This window comes from Myotis myotis, unplaced genomic scaffold (assembly GCF_014108235.1).
Source record: "Myotis myotis isolate mMyoMyo1 unplaced genomic scaffold, mMyoMyo1.p scaffold_m19_p_10, whole genome shotgun sequence".
Lineage (NCBI taxonomy): Eukaryota > Metazoa > Chordata > Mammalia > Chiroptera > Vespertilionidae > Myotis > Myotis myotis.
In genome coordinates, this window is record NW_023416314.1 from 74,838,536 (window position 1) to 74,855,502 (window position 16,967).

The following is a 16,967-nucleotide window of genomic DNA, read 5'->3' on the forward strand; positions in this document are numbered from 1 at the left end:
TTTTGTTGTTAATTCTCACCAGAGAATATTTTTCTGTCGAGAGAGTGGAAAGAAGGGGGAGAGACAAAGAGAAACATCGATGGGACCCTTCAGTCCTTGGGCCCACACTCTATCCACTGAGCCAAACAGGTAGGCGTCTTGATGGTCTTAATAGTTTAAAAACATAGCAAGAAAGATCAGCCTTTTAGGGTCCCATTTGGATTAGCAGTTCCCTTTTTTTTAATCTACACTGAGTGTCCAGATTATTATGACTACCTGACATTTGTAGGCAAATTAGCTATAATTTCACGCTGAAGTTGCTAGAGGGCCAGACCATTATAAATAGGGAAGCAGGTTGTTTACCACGACAGTAGAAGCGATTTTTTCCTGGAGATATGGGTAAACAATGCAATTTAACAGCCTTTGAACGTGGGATATATTTGAACGTGAGTGGCCAGATTATTATGGCCATCTGACGTTTGCAGGCAAATTAGCTGTACACTGCATCGTATGGCATATGGAAGCCGAAGGCCTGTTCAAACACCTTTGCTGTCTGCAGTTACCAAGATAAAACGTCTCCAATTTGCACAGGAACACAAGGATTGGACAGTCAGGCATTGGAAAAAAGTCATGTGGTCCGATGAATCACATTTCCAGTTGCATCATGCAGATGGCAGAGTGAGAATTTGGTGGAAACAGCATGAAAGTATGTACCCCACATGCATGAGTACAACCCTTCAAGCTGGTGGGGGCAGTGTTATGGTTTGGGGCATGTTTTCCTGGCATGATTTGGGTCCTTTAATTCGTGTGGAACAACGTCTGAATAGCACAACATACCTAAGTATCGTTGCTGATCAAGTTCATCCTATCATGTTGATGGCGTATCCCAATGGAGATGGCTTCTTCCAACAAGACAATGCGCCATGCCACGGTGCTCGTATTGTGCAGGAGTGGTTTCAAGAACATGAGGGAGACTTTACCTTGCTGAGGTGGCCCCCATAATCACCAGATCTCATTCCAGTTGAGCATTTGTGGAATGAAGTTAAAAGAGCCATCAGGCAGCTGGTTCCGCAACCATCAAATCTCACAGAACTGGACAGTGCTATTCATCAGGCATGGTGTCAGATTCCTCGAATCATCTTTCAACAACTCGTGGAGTCAATGCCAAGAAGAATTGCCACAGTATTGAAGGCAAAAGGTGGCCCAATGAAGTACTGATGGGGTGGTCATAATAATCTGGCCACTCACATTCAAATATATCCCACGTTCAAAGGCTGTTAAATCGCATTGTTTACCCACATCTTCAGAAAAAAATCACTTCTACTGTCGTGGTAAACAACCTGCTTCCCTATTTATAATGGTCTGGCCCTCTAGCAACTTCAGCGCGAAATTATAGCTGATTTGCTTACAAACGTCAGGTAGTCATAATAATCTGGACACTCAGTGTATACTTTTATTAATTTCAGAGAGGAAGGAAGAGGGGGAGAGAGAGAGATGAAAACATCCATAATGAGAGAGAATCATTGGCTGCCTTTTGCACACCCCCAACTGGGGATCAAGACAGAACCTGAGCATGTGCCCTGACCGGGAATTGAACCTCTTGAGCCAGGCTGGCAGAATACCAGCTCCCCTTTTTTCAGTGACTGCTATGTGCTAGAGGCTGCTAGATGGTTGCCAGACTATCACTTGATCTTAACAATCTCATGATGTAAACTTCGTTGTTCCCATTTTAAATATGAAAAATCTGGTGCTAAAGAGGTGGAAGAACTTGCCTGACGCTTAAAAGCTAACCAAATGTCAGCGCTAGATCCTTGGTCTTCTGATTTCAGAACCTAAATCACTACAGTGGCCTGCCTTTCTAAGACTATTATGTGTCTTTAAAGACCAATATAGCTGAAAAGTAAAATATTTAATGAGTCATGGACTAGTTTGTCTTCTAAGTCAAATGGATTGAATTTTTTCTCCCCTCAGGTGCTAAGATTTATCTTTAAACATCTTGATATATAAATATACTGTCATCTTTAAATTAAAAGTTCTCAACTTTTAAGTTTGATTTTTTTTTTTTTAAATCACACTACATATAATGGGTGGATAAATAGTAGTGTAAATTTCAGATGTTCTTGATTTTACCAAAGGGTGATATCAAGATTCTAAATCAGTGATTTTCAACCTATTTCATCTCATGGCACACAGAAACTAATTACTAAAATTCTGTGATACACCAAAAAAGATATATTTTTTGCCAATCTGACAAAAAAAAAAAAATAGGTATACTTTGATTCCTTCACACCGGACAGCTGTTGTTGTGTTGGAAGTTGTCATTTTTTTTTATTTGACAATCTTAAGAGAAAAGAGCTTAGTGCCCCTGACTTAATAGTCACGCATTGCATGTTTTGAAAATTCTTGTGGCACATCAGTGTGCCATGGCACACCGAATGAAATAGCTGATCTAAATCATAAAAGCTTAACATCTGATGTTCATTGGAAAAGCAGCCTACATATTGATCTTTAGTGCCCTATATTTTTCCTTCACTACACTCAACACAATTGTAAAGATGCTATTAGCTGTGTCATTTGTGTGATGTCTTTTGCTACCTACCTCATCCACACTGCCACTAGAGTGTAGACTCCATGAGAGGAGGGACTCTTGACTTGTTCCCTGTTGTATTCTGGGGCACCTATGTGTATGTGTTCCCCCACGTCCCGCGTGGTTCAGGGTTCAGGATCTGGAAGAGGAGCCGCACACAAATGAAAGAGAAGAGACAAGAGATAATTTGGAAATATTGGGGGGCCAGGCGGGCAAGTCCAACTCAAGGGGAAGGACTTCCACCAGTGCCCAGGCCTCACCAGCCTTTTATTCAATGTTGGTTACACATAAAGCCCTCAGTCAGGTAGGCAATTGCAGTAGCAGACAGACTATCGTAAAGGTCAGTAAATATTAGAAGGATTTACTCTGAGACTATTTGATCAGGAAATAGCTTGAGCCCCCATTGTCAGGACTAGACAATCGGTGCATAACTCAGGCCCTTGCCATGGGTTCAAGGTTCACCAGCGTTCTGGGATTCTTGTTTGCACTTCTCTGCTAGTGAAGACAATGGGCGGCCTCCTGCACACCTAGAATTGATTGAATACTCTATGCCAGGGACTGTTCTAAATTTCTTGTATACATTTGTTCACTTAACCCTTCCAACAATCCTATAAGTTAGGATTAACTTCTCTATGCCTCATTTCATAGATTAGGAAAATGAGGCATAGAAAAGTTAAATAAATAACTGGCCCAAGGTTACACAATTATTAAGAGATAGAACTAGGATTCTAGCATTGTCCATTCATTTCCAGGGTCCATGGTTTGTTTAATAAATAAACACTGAAAGAATTAAGCTAATCATTTTCTTTATTAACTAAGATAAATATCGACAAAGTAAATAAAAAGTGACCTGGAGTCATGTGTTAACCTTTGTTCTTTATATAAACACTAGAGGCCCGATGCATGAAATTCATGCAAGAGTAGGCCTTCCTTCCCCCAGCTGTCGGCACTGGCTTCCCTCTGGGACCCGGGCTTCCCTCCGGCTGCCAGCAGGCACCCAGGACCTGGGCTTCCCTCGCAGCCCTGGCTGGAAGGAAGTCCAGTCTAATTAGCATATTACACTTGTATTATTATAGATTGTCCTGTGTTTTATTTGTTTTCTCTGTTTCCATTACTGTTGGTTTGGGTTCCTGAGGAATTATTTTCAGCGAATGAGAAATGGAGAGCAAGACACTCAGATCATGTCATATCTTGTATGTTGAAATAAGGCATGTGCTTACAAGTAATGACAATGAATTTATAATGGCTTCATAGGTAGAATTCTATTCATTGGCTCTATGACTATAATTTCCATATAGTTTAAATGTAAACACTTCTAGATCCGCCGCCGCCCGCCACCGCTGCCACCGCTGCCGCCGCCACCGGGCTTTGGTCTCGGTGCAGGTAGCGGCCGCCGCCTCCAGGACAACTACGCTGCCGAGCATCCCCAGGCAGTGAGGAAAAGGAGGCTCAAAGAGGTCAAGCACCTGTTCCAAGATCATATAATGTGTTAATGTTGGAGTTCCAGTTTGAAGTTATAGTTCCTCTATAGTAGTTTTAGAGAAACCAAGATGGCGGCATAGGTTAACGCCGGAGATTGCTGCCTCAAACAACCACTTCAGAGATATAACTAAAGGACAGAACAGACATCATCCAGAGCCACAGGAAGGCTGGCTGAGTGGAAATTCTACAACTAGGAGGAAAGAGAATATCATACCCAGACTCAGAGGAGGCGCAGTGCTGAAGTGAAATACTCAGGTGCGGAGTGCGCGCGCGGAGTGGGCTGGCGGCGGAGGGCTCGTTGTTGTTTTCAATCGGGAGCGAGTTTCAGACTCTGAGCTCCAGATCCGGGCGAGTCTCTAGGGACCCAGACTCAAACGGGAGAAGCGGGACTGTCTGGCTTCGGTCAGAACTCGAAGGCACCTTTCTCTCCGAGGTTTGCAGCAGTTGCTGGGACTCTGAGAGGCAGAGCCCCTAGGGACGGAACTGAGAGCAGCCATAACTGCTCGCTCCGGCCCTGCCCTGTAGATCCCCGGGGACCCGCCCCGCCCAAGCCCTGCCCATTTGCCGGATAGCCTCAGGCAAAGACTAGATTAGCACCGCCCTAGAGATCCAGCACAGAAGCTCTCCCACTGCAGACACAGCTGACTCTCATAGCCAGTTAGCCTGGAGGTCAAATCACCCCTGGTATTACCGACAACAATCAAGGCTTAACTACAAGACTGCGCACAAAGACCACCAGTGGGTGCACCAAGAAAAGATAAAAAAATGCGGAGACAAAGAAACAGGACGCAAATGTCAGAAATGGAAGATATAGAGCTCAAAACCACACTTTTAAGGTCTCTCAAGAACTGTCTAGAAGCTGCCGATAAACTTAGTAAGGCCCTCGAAAAGACTGGTGAGACCGCCGATAAATGTAGTGAGATCCTCAAGAAATCTAATGAGACCCTCGATGTTATGATAAAGAACCAACTAGAAATTAAGCATACACTGACTGAAATAAAGAATATTATACAGACACCCAACAGCAGACCAGAGGAGCGCAAGAATCAAGTCAAAGATTCAAAACACAAAGAAGCAAAAAACACCCAACTGGAAAAGCAAAATGAAAAAAGAATCCGAAAATACGAAGATAGTGTAAGGAGCCTCTGGGACAGCTTCAAGCGTACCAACATCAGAATTATAGGGGTGCCAGAAGATGAGAGAGAGCAAGATATTGAAAACCTATTTGAAGAAATAATGACAGAAAACTTCCCCCACCTGGTGAAAGAAATAGACTTACAGGTCCAGGAAGCGCAGAGAACCCCAAACAAAAGGAATCCAAAGAGGGCCACACCAAGACACATCATAATTAAAATGCCAAGAGCAAAAGACAAAGAGAGAATCTTAAAAGCAGCAAGAGAAAGAAACCCAGTTACCTACAAGGGAATACCCATACGACTGTCAGCTGATTTCTCAACAGAAACTTTGCAGGCCAGAAGGGAGTGGCAAGAAATATTCAAAGTGATGAATACCAAGAACCTACAACCAAGACTACTTTATCCAGCAAAGCTATCATTCAGAATTGAAGGTCAGATAAAGAGCTTCACAGATAAGGAAAAGCTAAAGGAGTTCATCACCACCAAACCAGTATTATATGAAATGCTGAAAGATATCCTTTAAGAACAGGAAGAAGAAGAAAAAGGTAAAGATACAAATTATGAACAACAAATATGCATCTATCAACAAGTGAATCTAAGAATCAAGTGAATAAATAATCTGGTGATCATAATAGAATCAGGGACATAGAAAGGGAATGGACTGACTATTCTTGGGGGGGAAAGGTGTGTGGGAGATGCGGAAAGAGACTGGACAAAAATCGTGCACCTATGGAAGAGGACAGTGGGTGGGGAGTGAGGGCAGAGGGTGGGGCGGGAACTGGGAGGAGGGGAGTTATGGGGGGAAAAAAGAGGAACAAATGTAATAATCTGAACAATAAAGATTTAATTAAAAAAAAATGTAAACACTTCTAAAAATCAGCCCTAGTTTAAAAATACATTAAACCATATTTGTTTAACTTCTAAAGGCAATTCCAAATGATTGGTTCAGTAAACAAATTTGGTCCCAGATATTTATATTTTATTAATATAAACACATAAGTATTTTTGTTGGTGTTAAATGGAATTGTTATTTAGAAAATTCTGTTCTCTGTTCAGAACCTAATAAAACAAAATGTACTGGTACAAAAGATAATATTAATCTTGATATCACTAAACCTAAAACTAAGCTTACAAAGTAGGCCATATAATAAATGTTTAAGAGAAAAGGTTGGGTAGTCAACTAGGAACCTTTAGAGACAAATTATCTTTCACCACCATTTGGAAGAAAAAAAAATGGAGAGAATGAACTAAGTCTTGTTGAATGACAGGTATATAAAGCAGAATGAGGGGCAACAGAAACCTAGATAATTTCTTATTTCTGTTCAGATTCCATTCACCCTCAGAGGAGCTGAGAATGTTCTATGTAATTCAATTTTATTCTCTTCCCAATGTCCCTGTGAGATAAAGTCAGGAGGAGGGAGGAAAAAAGAACACAATGTCAAAGAGAGAGAGGCGTGTTGCCACTCAGAAGCCCTTAGGAAAGGGCAGGTGGATGCCACCACAGCTGTCTGATTCAACCACTGTGACTGGGCCTGAGGAGGCAGGAGAAGGAGGTGGCATTTGCATTTAAAGGTGCAGCAGTGGCATGAACCCTCTGCTGAGCTATCTTACTTTACCGTATCTTCACATCTTAGTCCTACTTTAATAAGAACAATTATTTAGAAGAAGGTAGGCCAGATGTCCCTTGGGGTCTGGTAATGGCCATAGTTGGAACTGTCCTGGGGGATGGGGGAGGGGGGGTGGGGAGAACAGAGGGGGACGGATACATGTGCCTTCTCTCCCCTAGGCCGAATGTTCTATGCCATTTGACCTGGGCATTTGAGAAAAAGTAAACACAGAAACAAGAACTTAGAATTTGTTAGTACCTTAACTTCTTTTTTATTTTTTTTTTAAAAGGAATGTATGCTTACTAGTGGAAGCTTGGAAAATACAGAATAATCTATACTAATAAAAGGGTAATATGCAAATAGTCGGGACGCCCTCACGTGTAACGACCGATCAGCTGGAGGCTGCGTGCGCAGCAGGTGTGAGTGGGCAGGGACTTACAGCATCGGGACAGCGGCAAGGCGCAGCAGAGGCCTCTCCACATGCCTGCACTGGAGGTCCGCAGGCCTCCCCTGGCTCCGGCCTACCTCTTTGGGACAATCCATCGAGGAGCCCCGGATGGGTGGGCAGGGCCTACCTCTTTGGAGCGATGGATCGCGGAGCTCCCGCACTGTGACAGGCACAGGCCAGGCTCGGGGGGACCCACTCCCACCAAGTGTGCAAATTTCGTGCACTGGGCCACTGGTATATATAATAAATAATCATCTATTGTGGTAATAGATATCTTTCTTAACCAATATGTTCTCTCGCGCGTATGTAGTGTGTGTGTGTGTGTGTGTGTGTGTGTGTGTGTGTTAGAGAGACAGTCATAACAAATATGTAATTTTGTGTCCTGCTTCTTTTAAATTTTCAAAACATTTTCTTCCACCTGAATTTCATGTGATACAAAAGTGTTACCCACTTGAACCTGTCACCTAGCTACTAGTAGAAGGTTCTTTCCATTCTCAGGCCAACCTCCCTTCAGAGGCAAATAAATGAGAGACACGTTATATTGTGTAGGGCGTATATAGAAAATTGTCTTTTACAAGAGCAAAAATATTTGGGTGTTTTATATGTAGTATAGCTTAGTGATCCAGTTTACACTGACAACTTTAGTTGTGAGGACATGCATTACATATGCCAAAGAACTCAACAGACAGCAGGTAGTTTAACCCTTGATTAAGCACAAAATGTCTGATTTATTTTTTTTAAATATGTTTTAAAAAGGTTCTTCATTTGTAAATTCAAGTTTGGTTGGCCCTTTTTAGTCTTTTTGCTCAATATTTTGAACATTTTTATTTTCTTCTTTTTGTAGAGTCTTTGAGCTTTTCTCTCAAATTCTTGTTTCTTAAGCAGTACACTTAGCTTATACCTGTTCATATTCTCCTTATGCTTTTTGATTTGGTGCTTTCTTGCCATTTTCCTTGGAATCGTAATGGGGTTTACTCTTTTTCTATGGTGTTCTTCAGACAAAGCCTGAATGGGGCCCAGTTTAGGCTGCATAAGGGAGTGAAGTAGTAGCAGGAACAAGGAAAAGAAACCTGAGGAGGTAGAAGCCACTGAATTCAAACTTCACCTACGTCATCATAACTTTGCCTTTTTTGTAGGATTTGTGTGATTTTTTGTAGGAACAATTTTTAAAAATATATATATTTTATTGATTTTTTTACAGAGAGGAAGGGAGATAGATAGAAACATCAATGAGAGAGAAACATCCATCAGCTGCCTCCTGCACACCTCCTACTGGGGATGTGCCCGCAACCCAGGTACATGCCCTTGACCGGAATCGAACCTGGGACCTTTCAGTTCGCAGGCCGACGCTCTATACACTGAGCCAAACTGGTAGGGCTGTAGGAACAATTTTAAGACACAAAGACAGAAGTTAAAAATAAGAAGATATAAACTCAGTTAGACAATCAGGCTATACAGAGAAATGACTTTTCTTAATTCTCAAATATATAACAAAGTTTAACATATTCCCATTTATGAAACCCTGAGGCTATCTGACAAAAAGCATTGTAAGCTTACTTCATATTATTATCCCGGGGTAAGGAATGTTTGTTCCTGGCTTGTTTATTACTGCATAATTAGTTGATATTAGTTTAGTAAATATTGGATATTATCTTCAAAATAGGTACCAATTTTATGACCGCCTTTGATGGTGTTTAGAACAATGACCTATCTTGCTGTTGGATCATGTGGTTTAGAGATTATCCTATTTGTTGTTCTATTGACAGGAACCCTTACCACACAAGTCTATGTCTGAAGTTAATTAAGCATGAGAAAAGCATAGTACTTACAACAACACGCATTTCTTAGGCAGTCTGAGCTCCTGATATCCAAGGGTCTCTAGCAAAAATCAAATCATAAAGTAAACCTTGAACGAAGGAAAGTACCATGATGGCTGAATGGGGCTGAGGCAGCAGAAGCCCAAGATGAGCAAAAGGTGCCAAAAATCTGTCACACCACAGTGAACCCCCGGGCAGCATCCCTGTTGGGAGAAGGCTCACCACAGGCTGCCTAGACCGGCCATTCAACATAAACTGTGGGGGCAGGGGAGGAGGTGTGTGGTTTGTACCAGGAAAGTGCATATCCCCGTACATCAGATTCCCCTCCAGTATTTTACTCTTTGCCCCTCCAAGCATACCAACGTGAAAGCCCTATGCCCTAAAAATGAAAAAAAAAATTACTTGTAAACTGTGAGAACATTATGCAATGTGAAACATGGTAGTTTATGAAATCAGCCATGTAAATTGTGAAACCAAAGTCAAAGTTCTATTTGTTCCATGCCAGTGTTTAAAAAAAAAAAGAAAAGAAAAAGAACAGCACACTTTCAAAGATAGAAGCTGAAAAGGAGAAAACAAGTATGAGTACAGACATGCGGGAGCCTTCCCGACACCATGCCCCATGGCCCAAACATTCCACGCCCAACCACTTCAGCCGGCCGCTTGCCTCTGTTCGTGACTATATCTAGGGAATGAAAAGTACATTGAAGCATTGTCATTGTTGACAATGTTGTAGCGAACATCCCTTCCCTCCAGAGCATTCGAAATTTGTGAATGTGGAGCCAGGGACGCTGAATCATAGAAAAATGCAGATGTGCTAGTATGTTATACTCTTTAAAAAAGTATGTTTTATTGATTTCAGAAAGGAAGGGAAAGGAAGAGATAGATAGAAACATCAATGATGAGCGAGAATCATTGATTGGCTGCCTCTTGCACACACACACCCCCAACCCCACCCCCGGGACCAAGACTGCAACCCAGGCATGTGCCCTGACCTGAACCGAATGTTGACCTCCTGGTTCCTAGGTCAATGCTCAACCACTGAGCCACGCTGGCCAGGCGTGTTATACTCTTGTGGATCTAAAGAAACAAAGATCTGGGGAGCAAGGCTACGCCTCCCTAAGAGAGCCCCAAGCCACACACTGGCTGTGAAGACAGCTTTAGCTGTGGGGGCTGGGCTGTAAAGGAATAGAAGGAACTGAAGAGATGGTGGTGAGCTGATGGAGATTACAGAGCTGCCCTCATTAGGGAAAAACGGTGGGGAGGGAAGGAGAGGGGGGAGGGAGGGAGGGAAGGAGGGAGGACAGAAAAACAGAAATGGCAATTAATGTGGGGGGGGGACAAATATATAGTGATGGAAGGTGGTTTGACTTTGGGTAGTGGGCACACAATGCAACAATATACAAATCATAGAAATCTACACTTGAAACCTATGTGATGTTATTAACCAAATAAAAAGGGGGAGGAAATGGTGATCAAGACTCGATCTCAACTCGGAAATGCTGAGGGAAGTACTATTTGCTGCAGCAAGGCCCAGGGAATGGTGGCTGCAGCAGGGGCCTAACATGGAGAGCGGAGGAAGCAAAGCCTGGCTATAGGAGACCTTTCTACTCAGAGAAATTCCTACTTAGAGCCACTTACCTGGGAGACAGCAAAACGGAACATTGCAAAACCTGTTCTCGGCCACTGCAGTTGGTTAAGACCATGAACTTCGAGTGCCCCAGGTATGCGAGGCCCTCAGAGCATCTAACTAGAACCTGTTTTCCCACCAGTGAACCAGGGACCTAGTTTTAACCAGCAAAGAGCCTGTGGATTTGTTTTCTACCCAAGTGCTAGTTTTCAATGTTTACTTTGGAGCAGTTACCAACCCTTGACTTATCCCCATTGGCAAAACGACTCAGTGAATTATTCTCTAAGGTGTACTCCATTGCCTGGCAACAGAAAGAAAGAGAGAGGGAGAGGGAGAGGGAGAGAGAGAGAGAGAGAGAGAGAGAGAGAGAGAGAGAGAGAGAGAGAGAGAGAAAGAAAGAAAGAAAGAAAGAAGAAGAAGGGAGGGAGGGAGGGAGGGAGGTGGGGGGGAGGGACTTTTTTAAATGCTAGGGATTTCTTGTTTGTTTTGTTACACAGGGCCATGAACAAGAAAGATAAGTGATAATGTGTACATGACCTAAAGGTGACTCTAGCCCCAAAAAGACCAGTAAAACCAGATAAACTCTGCAAAGAACCAGCTAGTGCTCTCCAGTTCCTGTGGGGGAGGACAACTGGAGAGACAGAGGCAGATAAGAATAATAAGAATATGTGGCCTCCATGAATGCAGTTTCTGGAATCCTAGCCACCAGTACCAGCCTTCCACCTCCATCCCAATGCCTTCAATCTCCTGGTGACAAGAGTGGAAAACTGGAAACCCCTTCCTTGTTGCTGGAGCTGTCGGCACTGCTTATAACTTGGAGCCCAGCTCCATGTTACCAATGGCATCACTGTATCCTAACATCTCTTCTAATAGACCCCATCCCTGTCACTATGGCAACTGCCATCTTCTCTCGTTTGGTTGCCATGGCCTTCACAATCTTTTGCTGCCCATCCTGGTACCTCCCCTGATCACTGCTGATGTGCCCACCATCTAAGGAGAGCAACCATCCATCTGGTTTTGCCTGGGACTGAGGGGTTCCCGGGGTTCAATGTGGGACTTGCGCCACTAGAATGGGGAAGTCCCAGGCAAACCAAGGGAGTTGGTCATCCTACCACCATAGTGGCCACAGCTGCCACTACCAACCACCGTCTTGTGTCTTAGACCTCAAGGTGAGAACAGTGGAATCAGGCACATATTTCTGTCCTAAGAAAAACCCCTGGGGCAGCTTTCTCCTCCACTTTGAATGCCCTGCGGGGCCCCTGGAGAGACTCGAAACTCTTCACTTCCCGGATGGAACTCTGCAGCCCTGGGAAGTGGGACTTCCTCTCTTCAGTCAACTCTCCATGACAGTTCTGTGTCCAGCCCACCTCCCCACAGAGTGGCCTCCAGGCCGGATCTTGCCATCTCACCAATGCCCTTTGGTTTGGGAGGACCCGCACTGTCTCACCTGAGCGCTGTGGCCTGTACCAATCTCACTGCAATTGTCAGTGAGATTGATACAGGGCCTCTAGTAAAAAAAAAAAAAGCAGCATTCTGCAGGGTATCTTGGTGCACACATATTCGACAATTGCAGTGAGATTGGTACAGGCCACAGCGCTCAGGTGTGCACTTGGGCCTCTAGTTATTCCTGCCCGTTGAGAAACATGTGCTATGGAACCATAGCTGCTGTGTAATGTTTCCTATGTTGCCTTATTCTAAATGAGTTTAAGTTGTTGTTATTGTAGTTACTAGAGGCCCAGTGCACAGCTGAGCGCTGTGGCCTGTACCAATCTCACTGCAATTGTCAAATATGTGTGCACTAAGGTACCATGCAGAATGCTGCTTTTTTTTTTTACTTGAAAATCTGCCAACGTGTTATGCTAAATGCTAAATGGTAGGGATACTTCCAGACAATGATTCTTCCAGATAACTTTCTTGAAAAGAAAGAAGTAAAATCTTTCAAGAAGTTTCTTAATCTCACCAAAAGCTCGCTTTTAAAAAGTCAAAATGGACATTAATTTGCTGGGTTTTGTAAAAGCCACATATACTCATTTCAAATGCTTTGGAAAACAGAGAAAATCATATAAACTTAACCAAAACCAAAAATCATCCTAAATCCCACCAGTTAGGTGGCCTCCAATGTGTTTACAAGCAGTGCTGTCACGGATATCCTGGGTGAACAACTCTGTGTACTTTTTTATGTCTTCCCGTAGCTTAAATTCCTAGAAACTGAATCGCAAAGTTCCCTTCTCTTATGCATAAAACTCCCACACTGGCCAGACATTCCTCATACCAGCCTTAAAAGTCAGGCATCCAGTCTGTCCCTCCCCCACTCCCATCCACCTCCTACTTTCGTCCACTTGCTGCCGCTGGCTAGTCTCAGTCGAGGCAGCTTGTTTCACAGGCCACTCATGTTACACGCATGGAATGTGGCTGAGCAAAAAGTAGAAGTATTGTCTGTATGAAACAGGATTTCAAAATGGTGGCCTGAGAGAGAGGCTATGAGAAATGATGAATAATAAAACGGGCACTTTTAAGTCCTAAAGTAGACGTCTGCATCTTCTCAGAGGCCCCATTAAGCTCTCAGGTTTGACCCCTCGTCTTCGCTTTGAATGCTCAGTGCTGGGTAGGAAAAATTTCTAAATATTTGACAAACTTCAGTGCACTCTCTTTTCTAACAGACAGATTCCTCATGGGGCAACTTGGGGCCAAGGGTCAAACAGATGAACTGGTGCCCACTGTTTGTTATGAAGGTTGACAGGTTCTTTTTGACACCCCAAATCAGTTAATCCTTGCAACAATCCTGAGATGGGTAGATGATACACCTGAGGCTCAGTGACTAGGAGGGGCTAGGAGGGGACTTGCCCGGGTAGTGGGTGAGGCCCAGGGGTCTAAGCCAGGTCACCCTGACACCAAAGCCCCTGTTTCTTTCACTATTTGAGAAGCTTGTCACAGCCTCACTGCAGGCCATTTCCTCCACCCGCATGGTTAGGCCAGTGGTCAGCAAACTGCGGCTCGGCAAACTGTGGCTCGTGAGCCACATGCGGCTCTTTGGCCCCTTGAGTGTGGCTCTTCCACAAAATACCGACTTCTGCACATGGGCCACGAAGTTTCAATCGCACTGTACGTGCGCGCCTGCACGTGGTATTTTATGGAAGAGCCACACTCAAGGGGCCAAAGAGCCGCATGTGGCTCGCGAGCCGCGGTTTGCCGACCACGGGGTTAGGCAATCTCCTTTTAGTAATGCCCTCTTCCCTGCGATAAAGATGGAATCAAAAGAGAGAAAACTACTCTATTTCTTCTAGGCTGGACTCTTGACCTGTTTTTTTGTATTTGTTTCTTGCATTTATTTGCCCTTTTTTTGTCTTTCAACCTTAAGTCAAATTTCAGTAAGAAGTAGGAGAGCTTCGGTTGAGATGGGTCCCTGTGAAAGCTGAGTCTAAAGAGGACCAAGCTTAGCCCTCACGGCATGTGATAGAACAAGGAGGCAGAACCCAAGTTCAACTGAGGACTGAGGGACGGGCAGAGCCCCATCCTATTTTTAGAAGAAAGACATTCTCAGGATTGTGGAGTTAAAGACTAACTAATCCCTGGTTACTTGACCTAGGAGTTAAGCAAATGGAAATATGATTGAAAACATTTTTTCAAAGGCCCCATTAAGCTCTCAGGTTTGACCCCTTGTCTTTGCTTTGAATGCTCAGTGCTGGGTAGGGAAAGATGGGTGTATTTCCAGAGAACGCATGCCTGGCCAACAATAAGAGCTTGTGATTACTTGGGCATTAAAGCCAACCTCAGACTCCTAAACCCATGAGATATCAAATGGGCTTGAAATTGATACAGCCCCCACAAGAACTTCCTCTTCAAAGCCTTTTTAAATATGGCCACATTTGCCAATGGACAAGGGCCAAATACTCCATTGGTAGCCAGAGTGACTGACCCAGGAGCTCACACTTCTGTCAAGGAAAAGGAAACTTGTTATTCCTGCCTGTTGAGAAACATGTGCTATGGAACCATAGCTGCTGTGTAATGTTTCCTATGTTGCCTTATTCTAAATGAGTTTAAGTTGTTGTTATTGTAGTTACTAGAGGCTCAGTGCACGAAATTTGTGCACAGGTAGGGTCCCTAGTGGTTGCTGGCTGCCAGCAGGGGCCTTCCTTCATTCCAAGCCACCTCCTGATGGTCAGCACACATCATAGTGAGCAATCAAACTCCAGGTCGGTCAAACTCCCGAGGGGGACATTTTGCATATTAGGCTTTTATATAGATGATAGATAGATAGATAGATAGATAGATAGATAGATAGATAGATTCTTTCCTTTTTGGCCATTCTATAGTAGGGTATTGGAGGTATATTAGGGTATCAAACATCATCTAGCAGCAATTCATCCAACCATGTGGAGCTATTATCCAGATCTAACAGAGAACTAAACATCACCCAGGGGTCCTTCTGTCGAAGTTAAATCAAGCAATTTGATAAAGCTTTGGATGGGTCTCCTTCGGGCGGGGCAGAGCTGGCCAGCAGGAACCAAAAGCACAGCGGAGAGTCAGATCCAATCTCACGCTGTGAAATAGGAACTGGAGCAGGGCCTCCCCTCCAGGAATGGAGGTGTTGTAAACTGTGAATACTGATGATACTAAAAATTGCATAAAACTAATAGCACAGAATCACAGCATATCATCAATTCAAAAGTATTTAGGATCAGCTATGGCATAAGAAAACTTGAAATGCCCTGAAATCTTACAAATCCTATATGAAAGAAAGTCGGTATTGATTCTCCCAAATTTTACAACAAATCATAAATTTTCAATGGCATTCCCAGTAGTAAGGTGATTTTAATTGATTTCAGAGAGGAAGGGAGAGGGAGAGAGAGATGGAAACATCATTGATCAACCACCTCCTGCACACTATACACTGGGGATAGAGCCCCTAACCCGGGCATGTTCCCTGACTTGGAATCGAACTGCAACCTCCTGGTTCATAGATTGATGCTCAACCACTAAGCCACACTGGCCGGGCTTATTTAACTTTGAAAACACAGTTTTCCTATCTACTAAACAAAAGGTCCAAACAAGAGAATGAAGAATATTACTAATATTTAAATTCTTTCATTTGTAACTCCTGTTTACTAAAAGAAATAATGATTATCTTTGAGTCACTTTTGGAAGTTAGCTAATGATACGTCAGTAATTGGTTAATCTGAATGTTAATGGAAGTCAAATGCCATGGTGTTGAACTTCACTTCTAAACACAGGCATCAGAAAAGCAAAAAGAGCCTTCACTGGTTTGGCTCAATGGATAGAGCATTGGCCCAGGTTTGATTCCAGTCAAGGGTACATGCCTGGGTTGCAGGCTCGATCCCCAGTAGGGAGCATGCAGGAGGAAGCCGATCAATGGTTCTCTCTCATCATTGATGATGTTTCTATCTCTGCAATCAATAAAAATATTTTTTAAAAGGGAAAAACTTTGACACATCTAATCATGACTTCTTTTGTTGAGAAACTAATATGTATTTTGAAACTCTCAATCCCAACATTGTCAAATATCACTTAATATAGAATGTGGTTCTAATGAGGCATGCTAAAGCTTCCTGAGAAAATCACAGTGGCTCCCAACTTTCCATTAGCTGGGAACTTAAAGAAGTGCAAATGTGTGGCCAACCTCAAAGACACTCGACACAAATGTTTTCAGTTCTAAAAAAGAAAAGTAATTGTGAACAAAACAGTACTAGCAAATACTGGGGGTAGGAGTTCTCATAGTTTGAGAACTAAGTTTAGGAAAAACAGTCCCCTCTCCTGCTTACTGGCTGGGTTGTGCTAAGGGCAGGGATGGCTTTTGTAACTCTCCCCACCCTTCCTGGGATGGGTCCAGCCCATTGGCAGCCTAGTTATGGAACATCCAGTTAAACTGGATCTCTGGGAGTGGAGCCGAGGTTGCACTTTCTCAATTTGAGAACAGTGTGCACAAGTAACACGATCTCTGCCTTCCCTTTAGTTTTCCTTGGATTTGATCATATATCTGGACCCATGGAAAACTGCCACTGGCCCATGTGACTGCTGGTGGCAGCTGAGGCTAGGAGGAAAGAGGAAGAGAGAGTCAGGGACCCACTGGAGAAGTCAGTTATTATCAAGTAGGGCGGCATCAATACAATAGACATCTGTTCCATTGAGAAAAGATCTTTGTTTAACATACGGGGACTTAGGGGTAAGTCACGCTCTTTGGGTATATCATCAATAATCCAACCTGTAGACGGCGGATTGGAGTCTTGGAATTTCAACCTGACATCAACGGAAGCTGTCATTGCAGA

General features: G+C 43.5%; 1 long non-coding RNA gene across 1 annotated transcript; it reads right to left on the reverse strand.

The window, feature by feature from the left end:
- Positions 1 to 8,567: 8,567 nt before the first annotated feature.
- Positions 8,568 to 10,846, reverse strand: LOC118664019. The gene is made up of 3 exons (XR_004970253.1): positions 10,695 to 10,846; positions 9,069 to 9,117; positions 8,568 to 8,616 (listed from the first exon to the last, which is right to left on the reverse strand). It is a non-coding gene; the product is annotated as an uncharacterized LOC118664019 (long non-coding RNA).
- Between the last annotated feature and the right edge of the window lie 6,121 nt (positions 10,847 to 16,967).